At 37.8% G+C, this 19,066-nt stretch overlaps 1 long non-coding RNA gene and 2 pseudogenes across 1 annotated transcript; 2 read left to right on the top strand and 1 right to left on the bottom strand.

Moving 5' to 3' along the window:
* The first annotated feature begins 1,492 nt into the window (after positions 1 to 1,492).
* Positions 1,493 to 2,602, top strand: LOC120158290. Its single transcript, XR_005519215.1, has 5 exons — positions 1,493 to 1,726; positions 1,820 to 1,880; positions 1,972 to 2,076; positions 2,189 to 2,355; positions 2,447 to 2,602. It is a non-coding gene; the product is annotated as an uncharacterized LOC120158290 (long non-coding RNA).
* A 367-nt stretch (positions 2,603 to 2,969) lies between these two features.
* LOC120158284 lies at positions 2,970 to 7,306 on the bottom strand (annotated as a pseudogene).
* Positions 7,307 to 7,398: 92 nt separating this feature from the next.
* Positions 7,399 to 9,624, top strand: LOC120158446 (annotated as a pseudogene).
* The last annotated feature ends 9,442 nt before the right edge of the window (positions 9,625 to 19,066 follow it).

The following is a 19,066-nucleotide window of genomic DNA, read 5'->3' on the forward strand; positions in this document are numbered from 1 at the left end:
ACAACTTGTTACCCGACTCAAAAAACACACGAGTAACTAAAATAATATTATATTAATTTTTTATTGTTTTAGGTGAAATTATTTTAATATTAACATTTATATGTTTTTTTTCAAAATGTAATATAAAAATTTCATGTATTTAATGTTTCGGTTTGTATTCGAAACAGAACCAAGTTCGAATTTGAGCTTCAATCGAACTAAATATAAGAATATTTGGAGTTCAAATATTTCCGAGCTCAAGTCCAATTTTAATTTTTTATTTCAAATTCAAGTTGAACTTGATAATTTTAAGGTCGAGAATTTTCGAATCGAATTGAATTCAATTTTAAACTCTTTGAGTCGAGCTTAATAATACTTGAGTTAAAAAGGGTTATGGCTTATGATGTAGCATAAATACTTATCCTAGGCGACAAAATAATTGAAGTTAAAATTGGTGTCAATTGGATATTTAATATTAAATTATTTGTCATGCCTGTTGGTCAATATTTTTAATTTTACGAGTTGAATTAAAAAAAGAAAACGTTCATATCATAGTTTTAAATTCACCTTGAAGTCACGCAAGACAAAACAAATTATATATTACAATATATATTTTAATTAATCATTGGTATATGATCTATTGATCTAGTAATTTAGATCGGGTACTACAGATACGAGAACGACCCTCCAAATTTAATTTATTTCATTCGTAAACATCAGAGTTCGAACCATTACAATATTTATTTTAGAGCAGGTGAGGACCACAACTGATATTTGGAGACTTAATTTATTGAGTGTTGTATATTAACAATCATTGTTTGGTTCAGAATGCACGAAATATTGACATTATATTCTTAATTTTAAGAGAGTTGTGCAAGGAGAATAGAGATGATAATTTGATTCAAATTTAATGAATTTTTATCAGTTTGATCTGATAGAAAAATTAAGTTCATGTTGGATTAGATCGGGTTTTATTTTAATTTAAAATGAAAAATCTTCAATCTGACCCTAGATTAAAGAATAATTTTCTTGTATATATTCAAGTATAATTGTTATAACACTCATCTCTGTAAAATAAAATAAAAATATTTTTTATACGTGAGGTTGAGTTAGATTATATGTGAATTTTTACCTAAAAATTTAGATCAAATTTTGAAATAAATAAAAACTCTTTAAATTTAAATCAAATCAAGTTCGAAATAAAGATGTATACCTATCGAGTCGAGTCATATTAGATTAATCAAACATCTAACTCAACCCAACACATTGTCAATAGAGGTGAACATAAAATTTTATATTAGAAAGGGTCTAACCTTGAAACATATAAACTACTACTAGGAGGAGAATATGAAATCAGTTGGGCCAGTTAGGCCGAGAGAATGAAAATCAGAGCTCAACATTGCCTTATAGGCTTAGGCCTATTAACTTGATAACTATATAAATGGGCCAACGTGTATTCATTCACCATAAAATCTCTTTTACTCTCTTTAAATACAATTCTCTCCAACATTTCATCGAACAAGTAGCGAGCCAACTTTGCGAAAAAGAACGACGCTGCCACGAAACAAGGCAGCCAAAAGCAACATTCAAGATGGCTCCGTTCCTCAACACCAAGTGTATGTCTGTTCTTTTTTTTTTTTATGATTATTATATATTTTGAGTTATTTGATCATTTTTTTTACTTTTTTTATTCTGAGAGTTGCTATGAAGGAGAACGGCTTGTTCATGTGCTTAAATCAATCCGAAGGTAAACGATTCAAACAAATTATCGATAAATAAAAGAATGCGCCTCCTCTTTCTAACTCGACAACTTAATAATTTGAAGTACTTGAATCAACAGAGAGATAGACTCGGCGAGAGTATCGGCCAGAAACTCCTTGCCTGAAAAAGTGTGGATTAAGGTTTGATTCCTCACCTGCTCGTTTATTGATTTTATTTTGATCAAACTTGTGATTTTATTATTTATCTGATTATAATATTTGTGGGCATTAGCAACAATTTGCAATTGGTGTTAACGATGTAACTCGTGTTCTTGAACGGATGTCAGCCATTAACGACTAGGGAAGCACTGCCCAGTCTCCTTGTGTTAGGTTGCAGGTTTGCCTTTCAAGTTTAAACTGATATGTCATGATATTTAGTTAATTTGTTTATTTCTTGTATGTTTGTTGTACTTAGCTCACGTTTTGCTATATCTTTGTTGGCGTCTTAGGCTATTTTGTTGGTTGTTGATTGAAATCCGAAGTGGCTGACGAAGCACATACGACAATCGCCAAATCTAGAAAGGTACCATTGATCATTGTTAGAGATGATAGAAAGGGGTCCTTAAGATTGGGTGAGCTTGTGAAGCTAAAAACAACGATTTCCATCGGAGTGAAGGTTAGGGGGTCTGGAATTTGTAGATTGAATTTATGATTTGGGTGGTTTTACTTTTGATTATGTCCTGAAATATTTGTGTTTCAAACTATAGGCTCGAGGAAGTGCTATCAATCGAATAATGGAGGGAATTCTAGACGGTGATGAATTGAATCAAGGAGCAGTGCTTCAAGTTTAATGAATTGCCTGTTATTTGTTAGCTCATTAATTATAGGAAGGAGTTTACGTTACTCGGTAGTTCAGTTGTTTTCTAACACATTTTCTAATATGAATATAGAGATATGACCTTCCCCATTTTTCTCTCTCATGCTTCTTTCTCCTTTCTCCTTTCTCCTCCTTTTGGAGCAGCAGCTGTCCCTCTTCCTTTTATTCATCTCCATCCCCATTTTCTAGTATGATATTCTATCTAAAATTCAAGGTTAAATTGTATTTTATCTAAAATTCAAAGGTCGAATTAAAAATTAATCCATTTCATTAAGGTGCTACATCAAACTAACAATATTCAACATACTAATGATAAAAACTTAATAAAACGATAATGTAAAATTTATATGGTGATTGAATGCAATTGAAGTTCAAGGGCCAAATTAAAAATTAATCCCTTTCACTCTCTACCAAATGTGACAATAATGTTAAACTTTGTAGTTACTATCAAGTATAGCTGTTTATTTGAAGAATAAATGAGAGGGATAACTTCGTCAAAGAGAAAAATAATAAATAAAAATGCAAGAAAGATGTACATGTACATTCCCTTCACGAGGAGAACAACAAAAACTAGAGTATAAATATCCAATAAATGATATGATTGGATGCAACTCTCTGGGACTCCCTTCGAGGAATTTTGACATAAACATCTCTTAGATTGGTTCAGGTGGCACTACTTTCAAACTCCGAATCCATTCACAGAAGCTGGGATCATCAAAATGAATAAAACTGCTTTTCAGTTTCATCCGTTGTTCTGTCGCAAGGGTTCGAAGCTGTGGAAATCTTGCCTCCTGCACAAGTATCACACCCTACTTAATTGTTTTCCGACTAAAACCGAAAAGCCTTTCTCGTTATCATTTTTCTTTCTCTTACCTGCTCGTAAGGAGGATCCTTGTGCGCTGGTATCAACCGAGAAACAAAATATCGGGCCCGAGAGCTCCCCTCCTGCAACAAAACCAGATCATTAGGTTCTTTTTTTTTCTCTGATGGTTAAGAAGAAGATGACGATGATGATGATGAAGAGGGGGGAAACCCCACAACAATGCACAGTTAATAGAAGTGGAGAGAAAAACCTTGAATGCAAGGATCCGAGGAGCTGGAAATCGTAACTCTGTAAGCTCTTCAGCCAATGTTCTACAAGCTGCCAAAGCTGCAGCACTTCTTGCTTCATCAGCTGCAACTTCAGCACCCTGAGCCAGCAGTTGAGAGGAAGATGTTCAATATTGTCCCATAAAATAAGTAAATGGAAAAAGATGTAGTTTCTAAAATCTAAATACAATTCCAGCGAAGTAATCCACCGGTATCTCATAACATACCATGCAAACACATACATGTAGTGGACAACGAAAAGGAAATACAGACATCCAAGGCCAGATTGTCACAGGGTATGCATCTATATAATTTACTAAGAGTAGCTACTTTCAGCATTTAGCAAGTCACGAATAGCTTCACACAAGAAGGCTTTTTTTCAAGTTACCCCTAAACCAGGGGATTATCATTTTTAAACCATGGCTTGATATTATAGAAATAAATGCAATTCTGAACATTAACAAGGCATGACCGTGTTCATGAGTGGCGTAGGAAGATATGCCCTAAGGTCTTTGCTTGGAACTAGCTTTCAAACTACATTAATTGTTCGATCTCTTATTCATTTACACTGTGAAGATGAACATAGAAGCAACCATAACAGATATACCAGCTAAAGCTAAAAGACGGTTTAATTTACATACCAACCAAATGAAGACATCTGTACCATGGTCTAGAACAACTGCTGTATCAGACTGCATGACAAGATCATAGGCTGGCAATTCTTCAAAAGTGCCTCCTTCACGATGCATCAGACAGCGAGGGGCAACCATGCGAAGTGAAAGATCGAAGGATGCATTCAAAAACAAATTCCGCAGTACAGATCTCTCATCCTCATGACCAACAATATTTCCCAACAATGGGCCCCGCCTAAGATGGAATAGAAGCTCTGGTAGTAGAGAGATTTCCTTTGGGAACCGATGAAGCTTCGACTTTGGCACTTGAGAGCTAAATTTTAGAGCAATGTCTTTAACTCTTTCATCTATTGTTGTGCGCATATCATGTGCATCAGAATAACTCTTTGCTCCCAAGAGAGTCCTCTTGCCAATTAGGACAGCAGCCACCTCATCTTCAACACTTTGAAGATATTCTGGAACACTATCAATAGTTGGCAATCTGATAGTAATCACTCTAGTTATATCAGCTTGATAAACATTTGAGTATAGAATGGCAAACTGGAAAAAAAACGAAATCACTCTTGATGTCATGCTTATTCTCCATCGATATAGAGAAGCATTGTGTTTCTTCAACACTCAGCATTTGAATACAGAGAGAAATATCATTCTTAAAGGTTTCATGTGTATCAATATGAGCCTCTTCACCAGGACCCACAACCTGAGTAATAAGAATGTCATCAGAACAGCGTATCTCCAACAAACCATGAGAACCAGAAGCCCTGGCAGCTGCCCTTTGTAAGTTAATACCAAAGGCTTCACTGAAATCATCGTGAAGAACAAAAGCACCCCCTGAAGCTTTTGCAAGAGGCTGCAGCACGGGAACCCTTACAGGGCAAGTTCCAGCGCAGAGAATATCAACCACTGTGTTTTGTTGATGAGCCTCACGGCCAAGATGCTCCATCCATTTTAATGCACTCTTTTCCTTATGAGGATAATTAGGGTGACTATAAGAATGAGGGACAGATCCAGGGCCGTAAGTATTCGGTCCACCAGCACACACAATGATTCTGCTGTTAAAACCTGGCCTTTTAACCAAACCTCGAGAAAATCTGCAGATGGTCCTTGAATAATAGCCAGAGCAACCTCAACTGCAGTACCCAAGCACCTATCTCTTGATGCTTCTGGAACATTCAACTTATATGGCCTCAATGACGAGAATAACAGGTGTGCCACCTCTTTTGAAGCATGCGTTGGAGACAAGTATATACCTGTTCCATAAAACAATGCTTTCAAGGTCTCCTGACTAGGTGAAGTGCCACCTGGAATCACATCAGCAGAAGCAACAGATTCTTCTGAAAAGTCATAGACTGATACTGTGCGGCCATACAAAATGATTCCAATTCTTGTTGTTGATGGCAGTGAATCAACAAATGCATGCAAGGAGCTCTGTAAATGCTGAAGGTGTGGCTCATCTAAACATTCATCAACGACAAGAACCACCGGTACAGAAGTTTTCGAATCAGTAACTGGAACAAAACTTGGTCTCTTATTCCCTGTTTGAATGAAATCAACCAAAGATGATGACAACTCAGGAAAATTACTAAGCTCTTCCTTGCTCAGTGCTATGTATTCACCTTCACTTCCATTTAGATTCCCGCAGATTACACACTGCCATTGGCCTGAGCCAATTAGTATGTTGGAATACAGATTTGAATAAGCTCCACAATCATGGCATCGATGAGGATCCCGTTGTACCACTGGAGGACCTGGTGAAGCCTCCCTTCTAGGAGAAACCAATACTCCAAAACCTAAACTAGGTACATTTGCTTGTTTCTTGTGTTTCAACACCTGATACAAAAAAATAATGTAAGAGGAAAAATCAATTATAGATAGAAATAGTGCATATAACCGCAAAGATAAACAGTAAAATATAATAATATGTGCATAATCATAAAATCTGAAATAGAAATTCAAGATTTTGATAGCAAAATCTTAGAAAAGAGAAATTAAAACAATAAAAATAATTCAGCTTCTCATTTCATCCCTCAAAGAATAAGAGATACCTTATGAGCTGAGAATAAAACGCATGGTGGCTTTCCATCGGGCACAGGTTCCTCAATAGCATTGGGAAGTTGCTGTTGCAGCTCCACTGACCCATTCGAAAAATATGGAGGGGAAGATGTGGGCAAAGATGAGACTGACGCGAGAGCAACTGGCTGAGGAGTTACAGGAGAGGTTCGGAAAGGCACAGCAGCAGGCCGAACTGGTGATGTAAATACAGGGGGGCCAGGGGGAGTACTCAAATGGGAAACAGAGCTTCCTGTTTGACCCCATTTTCCGGTGATAGCATAATGGGATATTTATTGAAGAGGAAGGTATCTGATCTTGTTGTAAATTAGATGGAGGAAATCTAGGTGCTACAGGGGAGATTATGGGAGGGGCAGGAGCAATTGGACTTTTATCAGGTTTAGACGAAAGAAAATCCATCATTGCAATTGAAAATCTCCCTTAATTGAATATAATGCCAATCAAATTCCACCTCTTGGAATGAATCAAACCTACAGGATTAAAACGAATAGGAACAACTTCAACGCCACGTTCACCACCAAATGCCGACAGACACCCCATAAACAGGCATGATTAAAAAAAACTCGTAACAATTCACCTGACATGATTAAAAAAAAGAAGCGAATTTGATCCCTTGGCTATCTCCCCTCAATTCAAGCTTCGATACAATCCCTTCTTCCAAATTCCAGCCTAAAATCCAAATTTAATACTAAAAAGATCAAATCTAGGGTTTTTTTTTAAAATACAATACAAAATAAAGGAAATTTCATACCTGATATGAGACGGAACAAGAAAGAAAGGAGAGCCTTTTTATTTGAATTATCGAGGAATTGAAACCTCAACAATCTATTGACTCTTCTTAAATATAACTCTTTCTTCTCCGTCTCTGTGTTGGGTTTTAGGCGCTTAATCGAAAGGAGCACCAGAAACAGAGCCCATTGCTATTCTCATCGATCTTTTCTATATTAGATTTCCATCGACGCATCCATTTGAACCTACGGTAATGGTTCATTTTGCCCTGCTGGCTTGATCGCTTCTTTTGATTGGTCAACCGCTGTTGACATCATAGAGTATGACGTGTTCTCAATTAAAACGACGCCGAATAATATATCCACGTGTCAGACTCTTGACCCCTAGACTATTATATTTCCCCAAATGGATATTCTCATAATCGAACGGCTGCGTCTATAAACAGTTTTTTGGGAATGAAACGTGTCAGCCACGTGTCGCTCGCATCAACAACGGGAGTTTTGGTAGCTGTCCCGGCACGGTTCTTACTGCTCAACGCCATTGGCAGCTGCAGTTCCTCTGCCAACCTGATGCCTTTTACTTTAATACCCTTCGTCACGGAAATCATCAAGGACGTCAAAAACGCCGACCACGTCGACGAGGTCTCCCTCATCGATAACGCCACAACCGCCGCTGTCATCGTCCTCCAACGGATCGGCCGTAGTTTCGCCGAAGGGAAGTTCCAGAAAACCGACACGGTTTTAATTCTCCACTGCACATTTCAGGCCGTTAAAAAATCAATCCAAGCGTATGTCACTCGCTCCGGTGGCTCCGTTATCGTGGTACGGTTACCATTCCCAGTAAATCCGAGGAAGAAATCGTTTCCGAATTCAAAAAATCAATCGAGCAAGGAAAATCCAATGGTAGAAAGATAAGGCTAGCGATTATCGATCATATTACATCAATGCCATCTGTTGTTATTCCGGTAAAAGAATTAGTTAGGATTTGTAGGACAGAAGGGATAGAGCAGGTTTTTGTAGACGCGGCACACGCAATTGGGAGCGTGAAAGTAGATGTCAGAAGTTGGAGCCGATTTTTATGTTAGCAATTTACATAAATGGTTCTTCTGCCCGCCATCTGCAGCATTTCTGTATTGTAAAAAATCAACTTCGTCATCTGATGTGCATCACCCTGTTGTTTCACATGAGTATGGAAATGGATTGCCGATTGAAAGTTCCTGGATCGGGACTAGGGATTATGGTTCTCAATTAGTGATTCCTGCAGTTTTGGAGTTTATTAACAGGTTCGAAGGAGGGATTGATGGGATAGTGAAGAGGAACCATGATGAAGTGGTGAAGATGGGGAAGATGTTGGCAGAGTCTTGGGGGACAAATTTAGGGACTCCTCCAGAGATGTCAGCTGCGATGATTATGGTTGGTTTGCCTTCGAGGTTGTGCCATAATAGCGAGGAGGATGCTGTGACATTGAGGTCGCATTTGCGAGATCGTTATGAGGTCGAAATTCCAATCTTTCATCAGGTTTCCAAGGAAGGGGAAGAGGGAGTTAGAGATAATGAAGGGTTCATTACAGGATATGTGAGAATTTCTCATCAGGTTTATAATACATTGAAGGATTATGAGAAATTAAGGAATGCTATAAATCAGTTAGTTGAAGATGGGAAAACATGCAAAATGTTTTATATTGAATGAAGAGGTAATTTCTTTTACATTGTTGCATCTTGGATTGGTTTGTGAAGCGATTTCTGATAATAAATATTTGCTTGTCTGCTTAATGATAATTGTTATTATTGTGTTCACATAGAAAGAAAGTCCAGCGCTATAAGTCTATTATTACTATGGGGAAAAACAAATTTTCTTCAATGTCCCATTATTGTTCTTTTGCTGGCGAAAGTATTCTGAGTCTAATTTAAGGTTGAAACTGCATGCCTTTTCAATGAAATGTTTTAACCTGCCTACTCTGTTAGAATCCTTTATCTGCAAATTTTTTGTACACTAATGGAAAAATGGAATCAGATTAATAGTAGTTACCAGAGAATATATACATAAAGATGAATGGCATTTCTAAAAACTTAGTATGCTACTCATACTGATGCATTACTAGGTGAGGGAACCGATATTTATTGGAGGTGGAAAGGAGGGGGTGGACAAAGGGAGCTTTTCATGCTAGATTAACTAATGTGCTTTTCGATTCATGTAAAATTTATTATAATCCGGAACCAGAAGATTATATACCTTAATTTGTTCTATTTATGCTTGTCAAGCAGTTATAGAAGACGGAGCAGTTATAGAAGACGGAGCAGCATTCTACGGAATAAAATCTGTGTTTTGTCATCTACTCTGATGGTTGGGGCATCACACGGTTCTTAAAGAACCAACCCAAAAAAAAGAGAGCAAAGAGCAGTGCATAAGAAATTGTATGTGCTTCTTGGAACCGCAAAAGCGTTTTCAGAGAACCTCTGACCAATGTTGTCTGACATGTGACTCGAGCTTTGTTCTATCAATCCCTGTAGTTGGACAATAAATATATGATATCTACCATTTTTGTAGCAGCTAACCTGCTTTCAGCTGAATTTTGCTTTTAGTTAGAATTTCTCACGTTTAGTTCAATCCCCTTGTTGGAGAGAATTGAAATTTGATTATATTACCCTCATCAATCCTTTGGTAACTTATTCATATATTAAATAAAAATATTTTTTTATTATTTCGAGTCCGGTCGGATTTCTAATTCATATATTCGGGTCGGGTCGGGTCGGGTGGAACTTTATTTTGGTCGGGTCGGATCGGGTTTTTTTAAGTGTGATATTCGGGTCGGGTTTAGGGTTAAAAAAACGGGACTGACCTGAAAATATATATAATTCAGGTCGGGTCGGATTAAGTCACTGTTTTTATTAAATAAAAATAATTTTTTATTATTTCGGGTCGAGTTGGATTTCTAGTTCATATATTCGGGTCGGGTCGGATGAAACTTTATTTTGTTCAGGTCGGGTTTTTTAAGTGTGATATTCGGGTCGAGTCGGGTTGTTTTTTTTAAGTGTGATATTCGGGTCGGGTCGGGTTCGGGTTTAGGGTGAAAAAACCCGGACCGACCCAAAAATATATATTATTTGGGTCGGGTCGGATTAAGTCATTGTTTTTATTAAATAAAAATATTTTTTTATTATTTCGGGTCGGGGTCGGATTTTTAATTCATATATTCAGGTCGGATGAAACTTTATTTTGTTCGGGTCGGGTCAGGTTTTTTAAGTGTGATATTCGGGTCGAGTCGGGTCGGATTTTTTTAAGTGTGATATTTGGGTCGGGTTCGGGTTTAGGGTGAAAAAACCGGACCGACCCGAAAAAATATATAATTTTACCTTATATATTTAGGAATAATTACAATAATACCCCTCTTTATATAATTTTTTTTTAATTAAGTCAATATTTTTATTGAATAAAAATGATTTTTTTATTATTTTGAGTTGTGTCGGGTCGAGTTTCTAATTCATATATTGAATAAAAATAGTTTTTGGTATATTTTTTTGTAACTAATTAACATACTCCGATTGGAATGTATCGAAATATTGCTCTATCTTTTGGTAATTTATTAACATATTTTGATTGCGATGATTTTAACTTATAATGTTTATTAGCATGATTTTTATAATTTATTGAAATGAATAATCAATCATTAAAATGAAAATTTAATATTTTTTAATTTTTGATAATATATTACTACATGTAAGTTGTAAAATAAACTAAAATAAAACAAAAAAATAAGAAGGGCAATTCTATCATTTTACATTACTGAAATCAAATTCATCTGACATGTCTGCGAACCAAACAGAATATGGAATTGAATTCCAATTCTATTTCCTGCTGTCGTAACCGTCTTTCGGTTGGGCCCCGGAATTGGGATTCGACTTGAATTGATTGGGTTAGAGTCGCCACCGACCACTTTAAAACGAATTTAGGTGGGCCGGACACCATCTTACCTGATCTGCGTTTCACCAGAAATATCTCGGGCTCGGGAGTCGGTTACGGTCAAGGAAGGATTAGCACCCTTGAACCGCCCTTTCGGTACCAATTAATTTGTCGGTTGTCTTAGTTGCGAAAATTAAAATTTAAATTAAAATTTAAACATTCAATTCAAATTAATTACCTTTGATCAAAAAAATCCCCTAAAAAGTCAAAAATATTAGATAAGAAATAATAAATAAATATGAAATAAATCGACGAGAGAGAAAAAAATCAAAATTATATAATATATGCTTTCAAGATCGTTTTCTAAAAACTATATATATAAACCCCGGAAGATGGGTGTCTACATGGTCAAACCCTTCTTTGCAAACTTGCAAATGTTATCCTCAACCTAAAGAAGAACTCGAGAGTAGGGTTTTTTGAATGCACATTACATGAGGAAGATTGAGTTAACCATTGCTATTACTTCATCCAGACTAAGCATTCTTTGAAAGAATTATTATTTCGATAAACAGAAAGCAATAAATGCTTAGAATTCATGACTTATTCAATCAACACAGAATGCGAAACCAAACAAATATTAGCCAAAAGTAGCGAGATTCCAAATTCTTAAGAGTACTATTTCTTCCATCCGGTTGGAAGAAACCAATAACATACAATGATACATGGAATAATAATTACCGAAATGAATAAGCATTCACAACATTCAATTACCCAGACATCCGAATTTACGATACATGGAATAAAAAATTCAAACTTTTTGTTCCATAAATGGCCTTAGAAATTTATTTTACCTCTTTTGGCATCTGGAAGTCGCCCTTCCTTGGGGCAAATGTTCAAATCCTCGGCTGCGTATACGACCCATGGTGCTCCCTCAAGCTCGTGCTACTTCTCCTCTAATCTGTCTTGCTAGCCAGACAACAGTTCTGATGGGCTAGGGTGTTCCAAGTATAACTACAAACCCCGAGGTTCACTGTTCATTGACTTGATCGGTGTTAATCACCAGAGGCTCGAGAAGTTCGCCATTATATTCTCATTTTTTAACAAGCTGTTCAACCCGGTTAAAAGCAGTTTTTTCATGGCCAAGTTTGATGAGCTGAGCAAGATCCTCCCGTAGCTGTTTCACGACCGTCAACCTCTTGTTCTTCAGCAGCTTCCAGCGACAATATTGAAAGTATATCCTATTGTGATCTACAGTTCCACGCATAGGATGTTCTCCATTCTTCTCTCTGCATTTATCGGGTTTGGCAGCACAATGTGTGGAACCTCGGTTATTTTCAAGTGTCCGGCGAAGGTGGCGAGCCACTTAGTTCTCAAGAGGCACAGTGGCCGGATCAACCACCAGTAATAGTGCTGCAAACGGATCAACCTTCTGTCTGTCAAATTAGAGACGACGATAGCTACCTTGTAAAGGAACAATGGAGAAGTTGTCATTGATATTGAGTGTAAAACATATATTGGCGCCTTCAATTACAGCAAGCAGAACCCCACCAAGATCTCGAAGCAGCACCGAGTCCTTAAAAAGAAACCCTCCAGTTGCAGCACCGGCTATAATCGAGTTCCCCGTATCTTTGCAAACGAAGGTGGAAAATGATCCAGACCAAACAACCAAACAGCGAATCCACCACCAACACGATGGGCGGGCATGCCTCTGCACTGCTTGAGTTGCTCCGGCTTGTTGAACTTTTCTCTCGAGCAGTTGACTGAGCAGTTGGAAATCAATCACGAGGTCGGTGCTTCGCAAAGGAGCAGCGTGAGAAATCCTGGCGACATACTGGAGAGTTGCAGCGTCTTTAACAACGAGATCGGACCAAAATTTGATCGTAAACCCAGAACAGGGAACAAAAGAGAAAAAGAGGAGGCAGTGAGTCGATGAAGCCATGGGAGTGAGGTTGGGAGTGTTTTAAAAGCAAAGGAAATCCAAAACAGAGATGGGAGAGAAGAAGGGTCCCACTGAGTCCACCAACTGATCTCCACTCTGCCTTTTTTCTCTCCCCCCTTTTTGCATTTTTACAACTAGTTTATATAACAAGCCTAGCATGTCGAGAATCATGGAGAAAGATCATAACAACCTCAACTGCCCTCTTTTTTATGGTGTCGTGATCCTTATCCAGTAAGTGGCAACCTAAAATCCACTTTTTAAGGACCCACAAAGCCATTTCTCTCAAAGTCACCGGATTTCATGGGATTCCAAGTAGATAACTAACCCAATATATATATAACATAATAATAGTAATTAATAATAAGAATTAATTATTATAATATTATATATATATATTTTTTAAACCCGGTCAAAAACGGGTGTCTACAGCTGCCCCTCTTTGCACATTCTTGTGTTAACAAGAATAGGGCAAAGACGAAAAAGACAACCAGTTTTTGTCCAATCTTCTCAAATGTGATTGAGCTTCCTGGAATTGGGCCTCTGTTTTCTTCTCGGTTTAAAGATTTCGGCTTGAAAATTCTTCTAGAAAGTAGTTCACCACTGTCATCGAGCTAAATGAAATCGAACTCGTTAGGTCTTTGGTTGGCAGATAGCCCTTCTCGACTTAAGCTATACTGCAAATGATGTGCCTCGGAGCTGAGAGTAGTCGAACTCGAAGGTCTTTGGTTAGCAAATAGCCCTTCTTGCCTTGAGCTATGTTGCAAATGATGTGCCTTGGAGTTGAGCGTAGTCGAACTCAAAGGTTTTTGTGTTTCAAGAGAAACATATTGGTTGGTATTTCAAGGGAAACTGTCTCAAGAGAGACAAAATTTGTTTCAAGAGAAACCGTCTCAAGAGAGACAAAATTTGTTTCAAGAGAAATTGTCTCAAGAGAGACAAAATCTTTAGTTTCGAGGGAAACCATCTAAAGCGACACAAAATCTTCTGTTTCGAGGGAAATAATCTCAAAGGCGACCGATAATCCGCTTGTTCCTGCATGTTAAAGAAATCCTCTCAGAAGCTCTAATCGTTGACTTAAGGAAGTCAAATCTGTGGATGGCATGATTGCTTGTGGGCACGATTCCCTTCGTCGTGAAGTTGAAACAGTGGGTGACCCCTTCGCCATAAAGTTGAGCCAGGAATTGGATATCATTCGTCGTGAAGTTGAAATTAGCTCTGAAACTAGAAAGTTTGTTGACAGATGCTCCTTCTTTGAGTTGGATATCCTTCGTCGTGAAGTTGAAATCCAATCTAAAGATGGATTCTGCTCGTGTGTACGATTCCCTTCGTCGTAGAGTTGAAATTGGTTCTGGAACTGGAAAATTGTTTGTTGACAACCAGCGGTCCCTTCGTCGTGAAGTTGAACTTGCATTGTCTTGAGTCCAATATCCTTCGCTGTGAAGTTTAAATTGACTCTGAAATTGGGAAATTGTTTATTGACAACCAGCGGTCCCTTCGTCGTGAAGTTAAACTTGCGTTGTCTGGAGTCCAATATCCTTCGTTGTGAAGTTGAAATTGGCTCTTGAAATTGGGAAATTGTTTATTGACAACCAGCGGTCCCTTCGTCGTGAAGTTGAACTTGCGTTGTCTGGAGTCCAATATCCTTCGTTGTGAAGTTGAGATTGGCTCTGAAATTGAGAAGTTGTTTGTTGACAACCAGCGGTCCCTTCGTCGTGAAGTTGAACTTGCGTTGTCTGGAGTCCAATATCCTTCGTTGTGAAGTTGAAATTGGCTCTAAAATTGAGAAGTTGTTTATTGACAACCAGCGGTCCCTTCGTCGTAAAGTTGAACTTGCATTGTCTGGAGTCCAATATCCTTCGTTGTGAAGTTGAAATTGGCTCAGAAATTGAGAAGTTGTTTGTTGACAACCAGCGGTCCCTTCATCGTGAAGTTGAACTTGCGTTGTCTGGAGTCCAATATCCTTCGTTGTGAAGTTGAAATTGGCTCAGAAATTGAGAAGTTGTTTGTTGACAACCAGCGGTCCCTTCGTCGTGAAGTTGAACTTGCGTTGTCTGGAGTCCAATATCCTTCGTTGTGAAGTTGAAATTGGCTCTGAAATTGAGAAATGTTTATTGACAACCAGCGGTCCCTTCGTCGTGAAGTTGAACTTGCGTTGTCTTGAGCGACCCGATATCCTCCGTCGTGGATTTGAAATCGTGGATATTTGGCTTCGAGCTAGATATCCTTTATTGTGAAGTTGAAATCTACTCTCGAGCAAATTGTGAGTTCGAGAGAAAATTTTCAATCTGTCAAGTTGGTCGAAGTGTAGCTTCTTGCTGCCGAGCTAAGCAACCACCATCGTTCTTTAAAGACGCTTACGAATCAAGTATCCTTGACTCTAAAAGCTGCAAAAATCATGTATGCTAAAATGAGGAATGTGATGCACCTAAGTATGTCTAAGATGCATGCAACATGAATGAATTATGTGTTATCTCTTCGTGCTTTGTCTGCCAATCTGGTCCATGGAATCGATCGTGCCCCATTTGCTTCCCGAGCTTTGGCTTTACAGACCTTTCATATCTGAAACTGTTCTGCTTGAAAATGTTTTTCTCATTTTTCTTGTTTCAGGAGAGAAAATGGTAAAAATGCTGTAACATATTATTCGCAATTGAATCAAATTATAAACGTGAGTTCAAAGAATATCAAAGGAATCAATAGCTCTTTTAACGTTTTCAGAGTTACAGTTTTTTTTTTTGACCAATGTCAAATGGATGGGTTGACTTTAGCTTGGCCTCTTTTATAAGGTTTTGGTAAAAAATGTCATTTTTTTTTTGAAATATCACAACATGCTTTGGCACTTCAATTGGGTGCGGACAAAATGACACAACTAGCATGATCACTTACTAGACCTTTTATTTCAGTCCTCTGAAATCTTATATTTGTTCAAGCTTTGTAGGCTCCTCTAACAAAGGCAGTGCGAAAGATATCGGTCTAAAAATGAAATTCTTGAGTGCTCGTGTGTAGTCGACTATAACAGGTGTTCCTTAACTCCCTTAGTTCAACATTACCGAAAATTTCTTGCTCAGATAAATTTGATTTAATTTGGCGTTATCTGACTAGCTGAATCCATAAAGCCGGGGCGTTTAACCAATTGCTTTAGAGGGACAGCTTAATATTATAATCACAGTTATCAAGTTAACTGAAGGGTTCATCTCATCACAGAGTCTTCAGCCTGACAAGAGCAGTGGAGCAAACACCGAATTGCCAAGTGTCCGAGCAATGTCATGGTTTGAACGTAATCTACTCATAAGGCCAGGGCTTTCATGTTTCCTCTATAACCAATTGCCTTAGCGGAATAGCTCAGTTTTTACGGATTTAATTTCCTAAGATTGTCAAGAAGAACCTGTTATAGCCTAGGTGTTTTTGAAAAACAAGGAATCTCATCTTTAGAGTTCAATTTTCAAGCAACTGACCTAAACTGGATTCACCTACTCGACTCTTTCATTTGTAAAGATCATCATCGTCATTGAACAAAATAAAAAACATAGTAATTGTCATATGCAAATGATGCCCCATGTTGTCCGCACCTTATGAAAGGAAGAGGGTATATTGGTTAATTGCAAGAGCGGGGTACGGTGTTTGAGGGTATATTCTGGATAAGGTCAAAGTCTTTGTTTTAAACCATGTTACTTCGTCAAAGATCTGTAACTTTGAACCGTTAACAGAGTTTCTTAATTCAAATGATATTCAAAGAATTGCAAGTTTGCAAATGTGATTCATTGTTTAACATCTTTAAAGTAACATAAATTTATTTAAAAGTCCTTACAAAAACTTGAGAAAAAATGAAAAAACAAATTCAAACAAAATGTCTCAAATGATGAAATGGTCTTCCTCACTTGGATGCCCCCAAGTTGTTGAAGTCGATCCGATTCTTGTTACGTATTTTATGTATGATTCTCTTGATTGTGGAGTAATTCTCGATAGTACACCCTGGGACTCCGCTATGATTTTCGCAATGAGCGTTCTCATCATACTACCCGGGTACGGGGCTTCATGGATTTCTCTGGATATGGTGACACCACGTGTGCGTCAAACAACTGTTGGTAAAGCTCCTTATATGTCATAGGATCAAAATGTTCTCATTTTTGATGAGACATGTGAATGTAAAAAAAAGGAAAAATAATGCGAATGTAAAAAAAAATAATAATAATAATAATAATAATAATAACCAAATGCACAATATGTCTGAATGCATGATGCATGAAATGTTCGAGGCATTGATCCAAAAAATGTACCTGTTATTATAAATAATCCTTATTGGGGCAAAAGTGTTACGTCTTAAGAGACAAAAATATTTTGAAGGCATAAACCCTGAACAGCTTCTGATAGGTTGACTAGTCTTCTGCCTTCGTCTGTCACCGGTTGAATATCCTGTCAAACCGTTCCGACTCCTTTGGCTAAAATATGCAAATAACGAGCTGCTTGCCCCCAAAAGGTCTCGAAGGACTGCATCGCCGGCTTTCACTCTATGTCGAGCTTGTTCCAAATGAACGTGCCATCGGAGCCCTCCACCCAAAGTTTATCGACTTGTTTCTAGAATTTATCAATAATGATCTCCAGCTTAGCTAGGGTTTCGCCATCTTGATCTCGCAGTTTTCGAAATGACTCTCCGGGTCAGTAACATTTTCCTCGTCTTGCCCCTGCACCCTTTGCCTCCGAGTATTCTTTGACCACGGCTGGGCTTCTGAGCTTTTTATCTCTTTGTATTATAATCCCTTTGTCCATTAATGCAGATTATTCATGTTTAACAAACACATTTTTGGTGGATCAACACCTCGTTTTAAATGATGCGAATGATGAAAACAAAATGAAATAGAATAAAAAATAAAAGGGGTTAGTGAGGTAAATCAAAATAAAAAAATAAAAAATCCTACCCCACATGATAATCTACCCGAACATGCTTAATATTCCTACACAGACATGATTTCTATCCCGCATGCTAATTTCAAACAAATCCTAGCCGCATATTTGTCTAGTTCGCATGCTTTGAACAGAAAATAAAGCAGGAAACAAAGCATCCTAGGGTTTGGAATGATGTCTTGGGGTGAGCTCTAATTCCCTGCACTCTCCCGGTTTAGGTTCTAAAAACGGTACTCGAGTTCTCCTTGCCGGTGCCCCCTTGGGCTTACCAGACCCTTAGTCCTAAACCCATCACAGGCTTGTGTGGACTAAGTTAAACTCGAGGGGACACATTCCCTTATGCCCGCACGGTGAATAAATTCACACGAAGACATAAGATATATGAATCCCGAAGGCTACTTGCTAGGCATATGCGGTGAATAAATTCACACGAATGCGTCGCTTTCACCCCCACTTAAAAGGGTTTGGAGCTCGGGTATAGAGCCAAAGATGATAATTTTAAAAAATCTGAAATCATTGAACAAACGTTAGTACAACTATTTACTTGAAGGATAATCAAAGGTAAATAAATGGAATCGAATAAATAAGTTAAAATTTAAATTTACAATTTTTCACATAAAAAGACAACCGAAAATTAATTCTGGCCTGACTCACTTACCTGTCCCCAGCGGAGTCGCCAAGCTGTCGTAACCGTCTTTCGGTTGGGCCCCGGAATTGGGATTCGACTTGAATTGATTGGGTTAGAGTCGCCACCGACCACTTTAAAACGAATTTAGGTGGGCCGGACACCATCTTACCTGATCTGCGTTTCACCAGAAATATCTCGGGCTCGGGAGTCGGTTACGGTCAAGGAAGGATTAGCACCCTTGAACCGCCCTTTCGGTACCAATTAATTTGTCGGTTGTCTTAGTTGCGAAAATTAAAATTTAAATTAAAATTTAAACATTCAATTCAAATTAATTACCTTTGATCAAAAAAATCCCCTAAAAAGTCAAAAATATTAGATAAGAAATAATAAATAAATATGAAATAAATCGACGAGAGAGAGAAAAAAATCAAAATTATATAATATATGCTTTCAAAGATCGTTTTCTAAAAACTATATATTATATAAACCCCGGAAGATGGGTGTCTACATGGTCAAACCCTTCTTTGCAAACTTGCAAATGTTATCCTCAACCTAAAAGAAGAACTCGAGAGTAGGGTTTTTTGAATGCACATTACATGAGGAAGATTGAGTTAACCATTGCTAT

This window comes from Hibiscus syriacus, unplaced genomic scaffold (genome assembly GCF_006381635.1).
Source record: "Hibiscus syriacus cultivar Baekdansim isolate YM2019G1 unplaced genomic scaffold, ASM638163v2 tig00111311_pilon, whole genome shotgun sequence".
Taxonomy (NCBI): Eukaryota; Viridiplantae; Streptophyta; class Magnoliopsida; order Malvales; family Malvaceae; genus Hibiscus; species Hibiscus syriacus.